Source organism: Pongo pygmaeus, chromosome 15 (genome assembly GCF_028885625.2).
Source record: "Pongo pygmaeus isolate AG05252 chromosome 15, NHGRI_mPonPyg2-v2.0_pri, whole genome shotgun sequence".
NCBI classification, from domain to species: domain Eukaryota; kingdom Metazoa; phylum Chordata; class Mammalia; order Primates; family Hominidae; genus Pongo; species Pongo pygmaeus.
Window position 1 is genome coordinate 94,388,972 of NC_072388.2, and position 14,910 is coordinate 94,403,881.

Genomic DNA, 14,910 nt, shown 5'->3' on the forward strand with positions numbered 1-14,910 from the left:
GGCGGGGGCCCTGAGGGGCGAGGGGCGGGGCGGGGCGGGGCGGGGCGGGGCGGGGCGGGGCGGGGCAGGGGCGGGAGGCTGGGTCTGGCCAGTTTGTGTTTTTTTTCTTTCCGGGGTGTTTGTAGGTTGGATTGTTTGGTTACAAACCGGCGGTGATGAGGCGCGGGTCCCGGCCCCCAGATTGTGATGTCTCAGGGGGCGGTGGGCCGGGTGACGCAACTGGGGGTGGGCCCGCGGGTCCCAGTACCTGGTCCAGGAGGCAGCGTCTCCCTCCCGTACGGGATAAGACGCCCCCTCCGCGGGTTCCCTGTCCGCTGCCCACTCTGGAGAGGCAGCCCCACTTGGAGGGACCAGGACTCGAGCCCTGCCCATCCCCGAATCTTGGGAGCCCTGCGTGGGGAGCGTCGAGGGTCTGGGTCGGGGGGCAAACGAGTGTGGAGGTAAAGTTGTGGGAGTCTCCAAAGTGGGGAGCTGTGAAAGAAGGGCCTTCTTCGTTGGTTTAGACACTAGGATCCTTTTCCGGTCCAGTGATGTGACTCCAGCTTCTAGGAAGGAGCAAGAAGCAGGCCAACTCCTAGGAGCTGGGGTACGCTGTGGGGTCTCTGGCCACTGAGTCTCCAAGTGACCCTCTGTGGGGTCACTTGAAATTACTGAAAATGCCAGGACAGAACTTCCTGTGGAAATTACTGAAAATGCCAGGACAGGCCTTCCGGTCCCCTCCCTCCCCACCTCCACTGTTGAACTCTAGAGAATTCCAGGATCTTATCTTGTTTGGTACCCACCATGTGGTTTACACTCCTTAAAAGTGAGACCCTCCAGTTACCGAATTTGCCCAAGGCTGAGGAATGACTTAGGAGCAGGAAGTCCCAGCCCCCTGCTCCCAGCTCAGTGCTTGGGCCCTTTCTGTGACAACTAAGGCCGCAAAGAAAATGGCTTTAAATATTCAGTGTTCCAAGAGGGGGAAAAAAATGGACAGGGCTCACTGGGCGTTTAAACACATGTGCCTGTGTGCATTGCTGCTCTGTTCACAGCCATGAATCCGGGAAACCCGGCTGCTCACTAATTACCCAGTAGCTATGGAGGTCCCCCGAAGGACAGACCTGTGCCCTTGAGGCAGGGCCCTGAAGGAGGGTGAGTCTACCCTCAAGTCATCCATGGGGGCAGGGGTTTTCGGGTAGCCATTAAACAAGGAAAGGAGATTTCTAAAGTGGACTCCAGAAAGGAGAAAGTCAATTTGGGTTAAGGAACTGTGAATGGGGGTGGAGGGCAGCAGAGATCTCTAAAGGCTGACCTTGGGGCTGAGCTCAGAAGGAGAGGAACCTCCACAGGGACAGCAGTTTGGGCGGGGGAAGGTGGGCTCAGTGGAGACAGAAGTGGAGGCCCCATCAGGGGCTCCTGAGTGCTTGGGCTTGAGGCAGGAGCTTCCTTGCTGCTGCCTTGATTCTTAATCTTGTGGTCATTTCACACTCCAGGGAGCAGGATCTCTTTCTGCGTCCTGTGGAACCAGGATGATAGCAGCAGCCAGGCTAATTTTGCCCCGTCTGCTAGCCATCTCCCTGTTATTACGCTTCAATTTATTTTCCATAATTGCTGTGGGATGAAGTTGTGCTGAAAACCATTTTCTTTACAAAGCAGAGAGCTGAGAGAATCAGCCTTCTTCTCCATCATGAGACAGGTTGCAGGGAATCTGTCTTTAAGCAACGTGCCCTGTGGATGTTAGCTACAGGGTTGGGCCATTTTTCATGCTGCAAAGATGTCTGATCCTGGGAATGGACAGCCACATCATTTGGGGAACACTACCCAGGCAGCAACAGCTCCCTGGCAGGGAGGGACTATGATCACCATCGATTGAGCACCAACTGTATACCAGGTGTTGGACGACTCTCAGCCTAAAGAACTTCTTTGCTTTTCAGTAAGGTAGAAAGAATTTTAGGTGTTTTTCAAAAAGGAATAGAAGCCAGTACTGAGCATGAGGCTGGCCTCTAAAAGGTACTTGAATATTCATTGAACTCATGTGTCATTATCACCCCTGTCTCCTACAGTGTCTCTGGGCTCCTCTGTGGGGCACACAAAGTCATCTGTGATTGATCTGTGCCCCTCAATCCTGGCTCTACACTTTTTGACCCAGCAGTGCTGAGCTGCCGCAGGTCCTGGCCACATCCAGTCACTTCCAGACCTTTGCTCATTTGCCCCTTTGAAACGCCCTTCCCCTGCTCCCTGCACTTCACCTTTACCTAGCTTACTCCTGCTTAATCATGTGCAACTCAGAGACTTCTCCAACACCCCTAGGCCCAGCTGGGTGCCTGTCTTGTACAATTCCCGTAATATTAAGTACAATCGTATAATATTCCATGAACTCTGCAGTTCTGTTTCCCGATTGCATTGTGCTATAATTATGTTTACTTGACAGTTTTCCCCAGTAAATTGTGAAGTACGTGAAAACAACGGCTGCTCTGTGTCTGGCACAGGGAGAGGTCTCAAAATTAAATGGATGGATGAATGAATGACTCTCACTATAGGCCTGAACTCAGAAACCGGGGAACCAAAGTGAAAAAACAGTTGACCTTCATGTCCAAGGCCCCAGTACACTCCTGGAAAGGTGATTTTTAAAAAGTTTGCTTATGTGCAATAGGCAAAGCACATCTTTGGCAACCAGGTACATACCAATTTATGATATGTCCCTTCCTCTGGGTGTGTGCAGCCTCCTGGATCTGGAGTTCTGGCTGGGAGAGAAGGGTGTGTGACTTTCAGAAGGAATTAGGTATGTGGCATCTTGCATGAATCAACAGTACTCTTTTTCTTTTGCACTTCTTTGGGGGAAGGAGAAGTATTCTGCCTGAAGGCTTGGCTTCCTGGGAGTTTCCAGAAACTGAGTTTATAGAAGTTGCCCAATTCTGTTAGAATCCTTGTCATTGTTTAAAACTGATTTCTGCTGAGGGAAAGGACTTGGAGTCAGAGAATTGTAGAGAATCCCCGAAATGAACCTTAAAGATTGCTAAGTCTAACATCTCTTCCCATGTAAGGGCTTCTAAAACATGGTCCAGACAGGTCCAGATTCCCTGCAACCTGTCTCATGATGGATGGCCCAGTGGTCTTCCTGCCTCTGCTTATGGGAACTGATGAATTCTGGCAGGAAACCCAGGTAGAGGTTTGCATCTCCTCATCCCAGACCCACTTTGGGGAAGAACAGGACAATGAAGATAAGCCCAGTGCCCCCTCCCAGCCACTTCCGGGAGAGGAGTGTGTTGGGGGCTGTGGCAAGGGGGATGCTGCCTTCTCTGGTCACGGCCTCAAGCCCTCACATGTGTACAACCCTTTAGGGTTTGGACAGCCCTTTCTTAGCCAGTGTTCATCTGGTCTTTGCAGTGACTTCATGAGGCCAAGGAGGCAGGGATCAGTTTTAGACGGGGCTTAAAGCTACTGAGTAACCCACCCAAGATCGCAGGGCAAGGCAAAACCAATCTTTGTCCTGTAGCTCTTACCGCCTACCCACATCTCTCCCAAATATGACTGCATAAGGGCTCATGCTATGGGCCAGATTGACACTTGGCAATTGGTATTAGTTATATGTTTATGTTGTATTTTTTAAAAAGTCTTAACTCCATTAAATCAGAGTGTTCACCAGCATATAAAAATCTTTAGAAATTTCAAATTAAGTCCGATTAAGTGATGATATTGGATCCTAGCTAGATTGACCAATGATTATCCTTCAAATGAGCCAGAAACATCTCCTGGGCAGGGGGCTTGCATTATGATGTCACCAGGCTGCATGTATCATAAAGTCCCCCTGGAATCATTGGTCACCCAGGGTCTGGCCCTGTGCTAGCACCCAACTGTGAACAAGACCCAGAATCCATCTGTGAGGAGGGAGTCCAACTCTCTACAGTGTAGCCTGCCTCTGCATTTTAGACCTTATCAAAAGGACATCAAGGAGCCTTGGAGAACTTAAACAGGGATGAGATTGTCCCTTTAGTTGCGGTGTGGAGAAGTGATCAGAGGGGTGAGGCAGGCTGTCAGGTGGCCCTGCTGGCCTTGGTGATACAGGTGTCAGGCAGTGGCAGCCTTCGCCAGAGCGGTGGCCGTGGAGATGGATTCTCCAGCTGTTCAGACAGTGGAATCAGCAGTACCTGGCAGCTGGCTGAGGAATTTGGCAATGCCCTGTCCACATGCTTTTGCTTCTAGGACTTCTATATGTCTGTTTCACCCACTATACTGCAAACTCCTCAAGAATGCCTTGCAAGCAGAGCTGTCTAATTCATCTGTGCATCACCAGAGCCCAGCACCGTGCTGAGCACATAGTAGGAGCTCAATAAATGTTAGTTGCATACATGAATAAACAAATATTTAAACTTCACCAAGCAGTAACTCATTGAGTGTCAAGCTCCTCAGGAGAGTCAGGGTCTCATCTGTGCTTGGGAATGCTGGGTGTCAGCCTGTCTGCTGAGGTTTTGCCTGCTAAACTTTTCTCACCCATTGCTACCTACCTCCAGGAATCCTGCGGGATATAATGCGAAGGCTGGTAGTAGAAAGAGATGCTGAGACATAGAAAGAATCCAAGCTCAACTGGGCACAGTGGCTCATGCCTGTAATCCCAGCACTTTGGGAGGCTGAGGCAGGCAGATCACGAGGTCAAGAGATGGAGACCATCCTGGCCAACGTGGTGAAACCCTGTCTCTACTAAAAATACAAAAATTAGCTGGGTGTGGTGGTGCGCACCTGTAGTCCCAGCTACGTGGCAGGCTGAGGCAGGAGAATCACTTGAACTTGGGAGGCAGAGGTTGCAGTAAGCTGAGATCGCACCACTGCACTCCAGCCTGGGTGACAGAGTGAGAATCTGTCTCAAAAAAAAAAAAAAGAAAAAAGAAAATCCAGGCTCAGGCAAAAGAATGGTGGGTGTGGTGCAGTAGACAACGGACAGAAGTGGCTACTCACGAGCTATGTGAACTTGGGCAAGTTCCTAATTAATTTTGGCCTCTGTGCTGTCATCTGTAAAATGGGGCCCAGTGTCCCTGCCTGGAAGGATTGTGTGAGATCAAACCTGTGCGTATAGAGAAGAGATTTTCAGTGAGGCTCTTTGGTAAGATTCAGATCATTTCCATGGGACAGAGTGAACAACATTCAGAAGAAAAACTTGCCCTGAACTTGGGAGATTACCTATAAGTAAAAGATTAATATATTCTCTGAGATTTTATTAATTTTTTTGGTGTGTGTAGGTGTTGGTGGGTGGTTAAAAAAATCCTGCTTCCCTAAGTAGACGGCACCGGATGCCCCAATTTCCACAAATAAAACCCTTCATTTCTTCCAGGTTTGAACAAAGGCTGCTTCCCTAGAGACAGCTCTGCTAATTTTTTTTTTTTTTTGCAGACATTAGAACACTATTTAAAGAGTGTACATCTCCTAGTGAAGCAAATGATAAACTTCCCACCTACAAAGTGTGAGAAATTGGCAATGTAAAGATGTGAAGAGAGATACGGTACTATGGAAGGAGAGAAAGCACTATATATGAGGTATTTGCAACAGCATTGCAGATTATATATACATATATATATAATTTTTTAACATTTGGAATCAAAAGCAAACTTTATTGCTGATAGTCCCAGGAAGCTCACGCCTATAATCCCAGCACTTTGGGAGGCCGAGGAGGGTGGATCACCTGAAGTCAGGAGTTCGAGACCAGCCTGGCCAACATGGCGAAACCTCGTCTCTACTAAAAATACAAAAATTAGGCAGGCATGGTGGTGGACACCTGTAATCCCAGCTACTCGGAAGGCTGATGCAGGAGAATCGCTTGAGCCCAGGAGGCAGAGGTTGCAGTGAGCCAAGATCATGCCACTGCACTCCAGCCTGGGTGACAGAGCAAGACTCCATCTCTAAATAAATAAATAAACAAATACTAAAGTGTGGCACAGATAAAATCTTTGAGCCAGTGCTTCGAGCTGACATTCCTTACATGGACAACTCAATTACAACAAATTCGTTGTGCATCTGTTAACTTACTGTGCAGCTGACATTGACCAAGAACTCTCTATTTCCCAAGGATTGGGCCAAGTGCTTTGTATGTATTATCTAATTTAATCCTCTCAACAACTCTTCCAAGGAGATACTGTTATCATCCTGCTTTTCTTTATGAGGAAACTAAGGACAAAAAAGTTCGGTAATGTCCCCAAGGTCACATAAGTCATTAGGTTAGCCAAGAAGGAACTGGAGTCCAGCTGTTTTGCAGAAACCAAGTCTGATCTTTCTGCTCTGCAGCAGCAGCCTTTCAGGAGAATAGTTCAAGTTAGAAATTCACTAAGAAATACTTTCAGCCAATTGTTGGTCTCAGGTAAACAAGATCACAAGGGGCAAGTTTTCCCTATTAGTCCAGGAGCAAAAAGTCTCTCCATTGCCCTCTGCAGAAAGGTTTCTTCTGTGTGTGTGAAATGCCAAGGACATTTATGCCTCTGACCCCTGAGCATCCCAAACACTGTGGCTGTGCTGGAAAAGTATGTACGTTTCCTGCTGTTCAAATTGATTTCAACATGTAGATTCCAAAACAAAGCAAAAACAAACAAACAAAAGGCCTTTATCCAAGCCAGCAAAAAGTCCAAATCCATCCTTGGTAGCCAGTGTCATCCAAAGAGGACCTCCACCAACTCTTCCCTTCCCACAGGGGCATGCTGCTCCTCACATGAAACAGGAGAATCTCATTTCTCCTCCCTTGAAAGTGGGCTGTGATGCAAGACAGGTGAGCCCCAGAATTGGGGCTTAGCTTGGGAGGGTTCTTGGCTTCATCTAGGAAAGAATACAAGGGTGAGCTGGTGGTGTTAAACAGAAACTTTTATTGAAGCAGCAGTGTACAACAGTAGCAACAAAGGCATTGCTCCTTGCAGAGCAGGGCTAACCCATGGGCAGCGTACACAGAATAGTGGCTTAGAGGCAGTTCTGCAGTCGCGTTTATACTCACTTTTAATAATATTGCAAATTAAGGGACAGTTTATGCAGAAATTTCTAGGAAAAGTTTGGCAACCTCTGGATTGCTGGGTCATTGCCATGGAAGGGGGTGGTAACCTTCAGGTGTTGCCATAGCAATGGTAAACTCACAATGGCAAACTGGTGGGGTGTCTTACGGGGAAGTGCTTCTGTCCCAACCTGTTTCAGCTAGTCCTCAGTTTGTTCCGGTATCTGAGCCCCACCTTCAGAGTCGAGTCCTGCTTCCTACCTCAGCTGGACTTAATGACTTGCTTGGCTAAGAGAATGTAGTGGATGCAATATTTGGGGGCCCCTGAGGCTGGGTCATAGGAAGCCTTGCAGCGTCTGTCCTAGCCTCTTAGAACACTCGCTCTGGTCACAGGCTTCTTCCATTTAATCAATCTGAGAGTGCCATGCTATGAGGAAGCCCAGTCAGCTGCATATGGGATGACATAGGCCCCACCAGCCCCCAACTGCTTGAGCCATCTCAGCCCAGGAGCCAAGCAGGTGAGTGAAAAACCCACCTCGGACAAGAGCTCATCTTCAGCCAGCTGAGCTTTTGGCCTGGCTGGAGCTACAGCCCCAGCTATCACCTGACTGCAACAGCATGAGAGATCCCATACAAGAATTCCCCGGCAGAGCTCAGTCAACCCCCAAAATCCTTGGAGAAAATCCATTGCTTAGTTTTAAGCTGCTCAGCTCTGTTATGCGGTACTAACTAACTAGAGCACGATCCTCTCCTCTCCATCTCCACAGCGTCCTGGTCCAGGCCATGGTCATCTCTCCCTTAGATTCCCTCCACCACCACCTACCTGTTTCCTTGTCCCCCATGGTGGTCTCCAACCTCACTCTCCAGGGTGATCTTAAAATGTCATTGGAGCATGTCACTCCCTGGCCTCCCCCTGCACATCTCTTGAAAATCAGCCTCCTTGCCATGTTCACGGGGCTTGAGAAAGTTTGACCCCTCATCTCATTAGCTCCCCCCTCCTCTTTCAAGCCACCTGTATCTTTCAGTTCCTCAAAAGAGCTGCTTTATATGCAAACCCTATGACCCAAGAATTTCACTGGCGGTCTACACTCACCAGAAGTGTACAAATATCAGCTGGACATGGTGGCTCATGCCTGTTAACCCCAGCACTTTGGAAGGCCGAGGTGGGCGGATCATTTGAGGTCAGGAGTTTGAGACCAGCCTGGCCAACATGGCGAAACCCTGTCTTCTATTAAAAATACAAAAATTAGCTGGGCATCATGATGCAGGCCTGTAATCCCAGCTACTTGGGAGGCTGAGGCAGGAGGATTGTTTGAACCTGGGAAGTTGAGGTTGTAGTGAGCCAAAATTACGCCACTGTACTCTAGCCTGGGTGACACAGCGCGACTCCATCTCGAAAAAATAAAAAAAAAAGTGTACAAATATATTCCTTGAAAGATGTGTTCAGGAGTATTCATGGCAGTGTTATTCTCCATAGCCAACACAGCCCAAAGATCCATCAGGAGGATGGGTAAATAATGGAATACGATTTATCAAGAGGAGGAGAGAACAACACGGATGAGTCTCACAACCCTAACATGGGATGAAAGCAGCCAGATACAAAATAATGCACAATGCAGAGTCCGGTTGAAAAAATGCTCAAAAACACACAATGTGTAATGAGAAAAGTCAGGATAGTGGTTAGCCTGGGAGGGAGGTGGGAAATGGGAAGGAGCATAAGGAGTGCCTCTGGGGTGCCGGTCATGCTTTGTTTCTCATGTGGATCTGGTTGTACAAGCATGTTATTCTCTAGGGGGTAGTTCGCCAATTGTACATTTTCTGGCTGGATGTTCAATAAAGTGTTAAAAAAAAAAAAAAGTGCTGTCCTATCTCCTTCCAAATGACTTTCCTACACACGCCTTCCAAATTCCTCCACCTGGAATTTACTGCTTTCTCTTAGTCTTCTTCTGGTTGTTCAGATGTAGCTCAGCCCTCCCCTCTTCGGAGAGCCCTTCCTCTGTTGCATCAGTTAGTCTTGGCTGTGGGGCGAACATACCTACAAGCAAAGCACAGTGACTCAAAGCAGTCTCATTAATTAGCTCATGATTCTATGGCTGGCAATCTGGGCGGTTCTTATGCTGCTGGGGAGGATAATGTGGACCAGTTTTGAGGAAGCAAGGCACGAAGAAAGAGAATCCTGGTTCAGTGCCCATCTGGAAAGCTTCATTCATGCTGATCTGATTTAGTGCATCATTAAATTGTGTTTTAGAAATGCATAAACAAAGAATTGATAAGATTTGTTCTATAATCCCAGCTGAACACACATGTCAGTTACTGTGCTGGGAGCTGGGGACAGATTGATGGATAAGATTAATGCAGGAGGTGGGTATGGGTTCATTTGTTCATTTTTTTATTCCTTTATTTGTTCATGCATTTCACCAACCAACTTTAATGGAGGGCCTACCAAGTGCCAGGCAGCATTCCAAGCCCTGGAATCCAGTGATGAACATGACAGACAAGATTCCTGCCCCCAAGGAGCTGCACCTTACTAAGTCCAGCAATGAAGGAGACAGAAAATAAACAGAGGAAAATACACAAGATGCCAGCTTGTGAGAAGTGCTAACGAAAAAAGACACAAGTATGTCCAGAGAGTCTGAGGTGTATACAGGTATACAGAGTTCAATTCTACTGGGGCAGATGGCAGGAAAACTTTCTAAAAATAAGTACCGTGTTTTTAGTGGAAGCCATGTCAGAGGCTTAATGTGCATTTTTTCTAACCTGTACAACAAACCATGAGGTAAACATCATTTTCCTACTTTGTAGATGGGGAAACTGATGTTGAGAGAAGTTGAGTCACTTGTCCAAGGTCACACAGCAGGGTGAGGGTGGCCTCACACTGGTGTGTCCCAAAGGGCATCTGGTGTCCAGTGTTGTTCTCTTGGTAGAGGTGATGAGGCCTGATGAAGCCAAGGATAAGTGGATGTTTTCCTGGTGGGCAATGGCCAAGGGAAGCGAAGGGAGCCTGGTGAGCAAAGCTGCTGGGTGTGAAACTGCCTGGTATGGTCCAGGAGCTCAGTGTAGCCTGGGCCAAGCATATGAGCTGGGAGGGAAGGGTGGAGGGCCAGATCCAGGGGGAGAGTGGGTTCTTGGTTATGGAGCCACGGCAGATGCAAAGCTGGGGAGGGACACTTGTAGGCTCCCGTTGAAACTCAGCCATCTAGAGCCCATTTTCCCGTAGGCCTCCAGCTCCTCAGCTGCAGGAAGGAGGCTGTATGGTGTTCAGAGCACAGGCTCTTCAATCAGACGGCACAGCCTGGATCGTGGTGGGCTTAGCAATTTGCTCTTGTGAGATACAATGAGATTTCTCAGCAAATTCTGCATCTCGGCTTTGGCTTCATCTGTGCCTGAGTCTCCATCTCATGCAGCTAGCTTATCATAGATCAGTACATTCACATCATTTATTCGATCCTTTACAAAAACAACAGCCCGGGTTCAAATCCCAGCTCCACCACTTCCTCCCTGTGAGGCCCTGGAGAAGCAACATATCCACTTGGTATCTCTTGTAAAATGGAGGTGGCAGTGACTTTTATTTTTTATTTATTTATTTTTAGACAGAGTCTCACTCTGTCACTCAGGCTGGAGTGCAGTGGTATGATCTCAGCTCACTGCAACCTCCACCTCCCGAGTTCAAGTGATTCTCATGACTCAGCCTCCTGAGTAGCTGGGATCACAGGCATGTGCTACCACACCTGGCTAATTTTTTGTATTTTTAGTAGCAATGGGGTTTCGCCATGTTGGCTAGGCTGGTCTCAAACTCCTGTCCTTAAGTGATCCACTCTCCTTGGCCTCCCAAAATGCCGGGATTGCAGGCATGAGCCACCACACCCAGATAGCAGTGATTTTTCAATGAAGTAATATATACATGATGTGGAGAACTTTCCTGGCACAGAGTAGGCACACAGCAGGGACCACGCGCTGTCCTTGGGGACATCTGACCAGACCCAGACAGGCCAGTGTCACTCCCAGGCAAGTGCAACTGTTTACTGAGGGCAGCATCGCTAGTGAAGGCAGGACCTGGAGAAGGCAGGATCCCCAGTGAAGGCAGGTCCTGAGGTTTCCAGTGGACTCAGTGCCTTCCCTTCAGTGGGGGGCCGCTGGCCCAGATGGAGCCGGGGGTGGATTCTTGAGCTTGGTTCACCAAGAGAGGAGGGTACTGCACGATCTCGGGAGCCAACCACATTTTTTTTTGTACAGCTCATTTCACCAATGAAAAGGCACTGGCAACATCTCCTATGCTGATTAGCCACAGCCTCCAGTGCCGATTTAGCAAAGCCATGATTGACCAGATCCGAGGCTCGCTGCCCTGTGGAGCTGCTTCCTAATTATGTTACTTCAAGCACCCACCCCCAGGGTGCAGGTTAAAGTTAACCAGCACACTCATGTACATCAAGCAGTGTAGACGAAGGCGCAGTTCTGAAGACAGTCACCAATACGCGGCAAATACCTATTGTGAGGTCCATCACCTGCTGGATGGGCCTGTTCCCTCTACCACTCCCCTCCCTTCTGCGCCTGGATTGGGGAACTGGCCCCTTGCTAACTAGTCTAATCCCCTTCAGTTGGTCACAAGCCCTGTGGAGGTGGGAAGGAGGCAGGACTGGGAAGGCAGTGAGGGAGGGCAGGACGTGACTGCAGGGACAGCAGGAGCCTGAGTCTGGAGTTCCGGCTGCCCTAATTTGCTGTGTGACCTTGAAAGCCCCTTCCCCTTTTGAGAATGGGCTCATCTCTTTTCTAAAGAAGTCATTCCATGGGAGAGGTGGTGCCATGGGAGTGTCACCTGGGAGGCTGCAGGCCTGCCCTAGGGCCCAGTCATTCTGGAAGTCCTTGTGGGCTAGGAGACGGCAGGCTCCGCCTCTGACCTATTGGTTGCCCTCTGACTGCCGTTGCCCAGAGGTCAGAATCCTGGGTCCTGTGGCACGGGCATCCACTCTCACCAAGACAGAGAGGATGGAGCCTCTTCCTTCAGGGCCTTGAGGCTTCACCACAGTCATTGCAGTCTGGGGGCTATTGAACCAGACTGACTCTGGTCCTAGAGGGTGACTGTGGACATCGAGCCTCCCTGAACCTGAGTTCTCATCAATGGGATGGAAAGATCAATATGCCTGTCCTAGATTTCTCAAAGGGCCAGTGCGGTGCTCAGTTGAGAGATGCATGTGCAGGACAGCATGGGCAGCAATAGACGGGGGTGTGGGGAGCTGCCTGAGCAGGGCAGATGCTCAGGAGGAAGGGGTAGAGGGGAAGATGCTGGGAGTGGGGAGAGACACTTGAGACGCACGTGGAAGGAACCCAGGGCTGAGCCAGCAGAGGAAAGAGGATGGGAGGGTAGCCAGGTGGGAGGGCCGGAGGAGCCAAGATATGGAGGCTAAAAGCAGCTCAGTGGGCTTGGGGGATGCACAGGGCACCCGCTGCCCAGAGAGGTTCCAGTTAGTCCTCTGCCTAAGAAGTGCCCCCATTGTTCCAGGACTCCTTCCCTCCTTTTCTCCTGACCTCTTTCTTCCCTTCCTCCCTCTTTCTCCCTCCGCCCTCTCTTTCTTCTTTTTCTTTTTTCCCTTCTTTTCTTCCTGCTTCCTTCACTAGTAGTTACTGGTACCCACTATGCACCAGCCACTGTGCTGGGCACGGATGGACACACATCAGCCCCTGCCCGCGTGGTGGAACAGGGATATGGGAGAGAAAGACAACAAACAACTCGGTGTACAAACAGTCAACTACAGTGGGTAAGTGCCCTGAAGAGAAAGTTCAGGGAGTGGTGAGAATATCCAACAGGGAAACTGTTCTCTGTGTGGGGTGTGGGTGGGGCAGGGTGGTAGATTGTTTACAAAGACACGGCCTCAATAACTCCTCCCAGCCAAGGTGGAGTTCATTTCTTCACCTCTTGATTCTGAGCTTGGCCATGACTTGCTCTGGCCAATGGACATTAGCAAACATGGCAGAGGCAGAGGCTTAAAAAGTGCTTGTGCATTCAGACTTTTGCCCTCTTTTGTGGCACTTGGAATTCTGAGACATTGATGGGAAGAGCCCAAGCTAGCCTACTTGAGAGGTCACACGGAGGAGAACCAAGGTGCCCCTAGCAACAGGATACTAACTGGCACACACATAAGGCCATCCTAGATTATCCAGCCCAGCTGACATAGAGGCATGAGTCCATGTCTTCCTCCCTGACAGCATCAGTGAATCTTAGGGAATGAGCACTGGCAGAAGCTCTGCAACTGAGAGAGTTGGGCCTCCACACAAATATCCAGCTTCTCTTTATTTTCACAACTTGCAATGTGCATGCACTGAAGTTTGCTTGGTTGCTGAAAACACACACAGTCACGAAATCGCTCGTTAGGGTACATGATGTCAGTGGAATTTGTGGTTAAGGGAGGGATCATCATTTTCCCAGAGGCTTTAGGTGGGCTTTAGTTCCAGAAAAATCTATAACCCCCCCTTCACCTGACCCACAGCCACAGCCCTGTACAAATGGACAGGTTCTGCTTGCCCTGGGATATCTTTGCTGAGAGGACCCCGGGCCCTGTGGAGTGATGGAGGTCAGCCACTCAGTAGCAAAGGCTGGCTCTCTCCCACACACCAGTGCGTGATTTGGGGAGGAAGGGAATGCAGACTTTCTGAGAAAGGGCGACCTTTGCAGCTAGGCCATGTGGCCAGACTTAGGCAACACCTCTCCATTAAAATTGATGTTCCTCCTAATCAGCGGTGATGGGGAGATTGTTTCTTAAATGCTGCTAAATGCAGTGCCAGGTCCCAGGCGAGAAGGCAGGGGTCTTGCTAATTCTCCTCCGTGATGTTCTCCAGCCGGAAAGGGCTTCTGGCAGCCCCTACCTGTGAGAGGGGCTCGTTTCCCAAGGTGGGTTGACAAGCATCTGGAAACTAAGAATTCTCTGCACATTGCCTGTAATTTCCCTTTGATTTTACATGTCCTCCAGCCCTCAGAACCATTATTATTTTTTTTTTTTAAGAAAAGCAAAGATTAAATCCTCATACCTCTCTGGAAGAGTGGAGGGGACCACATTCCAGCATCTGGTGCCCTGTTTGCCCCAAACATGACTTCAAGTGAATCCACATAATACTCTTCCAGAGGGAAAGCAGAACCATCTGCAGGGCTGAGGGACCAAGAAACACAGCGAGGAATTCCACAGGAGGCCCACGCGGAGGGATGTATCACCCCAGGTGGACTCTAGGGGACGTTCACTTGGAGCTTGCATCACCCGGAACTGTGTCTGCCACTGTGACTTCAGAGCAGCACAGACCTGAGGTGGATCCAGCAATGCCCACAACTGTCCAACAATTTCACTTTTCCGAGGCTCAGTTTCCATGTGGAAAATGGACTGGCTCTGAGTATTAAATGAGAATGAATGTCCATGTGTCTCACTCCTTTCTTCATGAAAGGAAGACACCTCTGGGACTCAGAAAAATGGTCAATAACATCTAGTCTTTATTCAGTCCTAACTGCATGACAATACAACTAGTGTAACAGTCATCAACATAAGGAATGCTCTCAATATTGCTCGATGCCCTGTGCGCTATCACTAATAGCAACAACTGCTGTTCATCTATGCCACGATATGCACCAAATCTACACCACTCCTTTAAGGTGTCACTGTCTCCATTCCACAGATGAGAAAACTGAGCCTCCAGAAGAGGAAAGTGTAGATGAGTTAATTTTTCCCTACCCAACGTTGATTCCTATTCCTTCTGATCATGGTGCCCTGACTTCTTTTGGGAGAATTCCCTCTTCTCTGTGACAGGCTGACTGGTGGGATTATCAGTCAAGGTGCCCACCTCCTCTAGCTCTCCCCATCTCTCTCAGTCTCTGGAGTTTCTGTTTCAAGCATAAGGACAGAAGCATTAGAAATGGCTGAAGCTGATTTGCCCCAGGAGGAGGGTGGGGTCGTGTCCTGAGGAGATGCTCTTATGGGACCCTGCTTCTTGGA

General features: G+C 49.1%; 1 long non-coding RNA gene across 1 annotated transcript; it reads left to right on the forward strand.

Annotated features, from left to right (window-relative positions):
• Nucleotides 1–220: 220 nt before the first annotated feature.
• LOC129012506 (uncharacterized) lies at nt 221–14,396 on the forward strand. Its single transcript, XR_008493631.2, has 5 exons — nt 221–440; nt 5,365–5,507; nt 9,377–9,587; nt 12,554–12,693; nt 13,936–14,396. It is a non-coding gene; the product is annotated as an uncharacterized LOC129012506 (long non-coding RNA).
• The last annotated feature ends 514 nt before the right edge of the window (nt 14,397–14,910 follow it).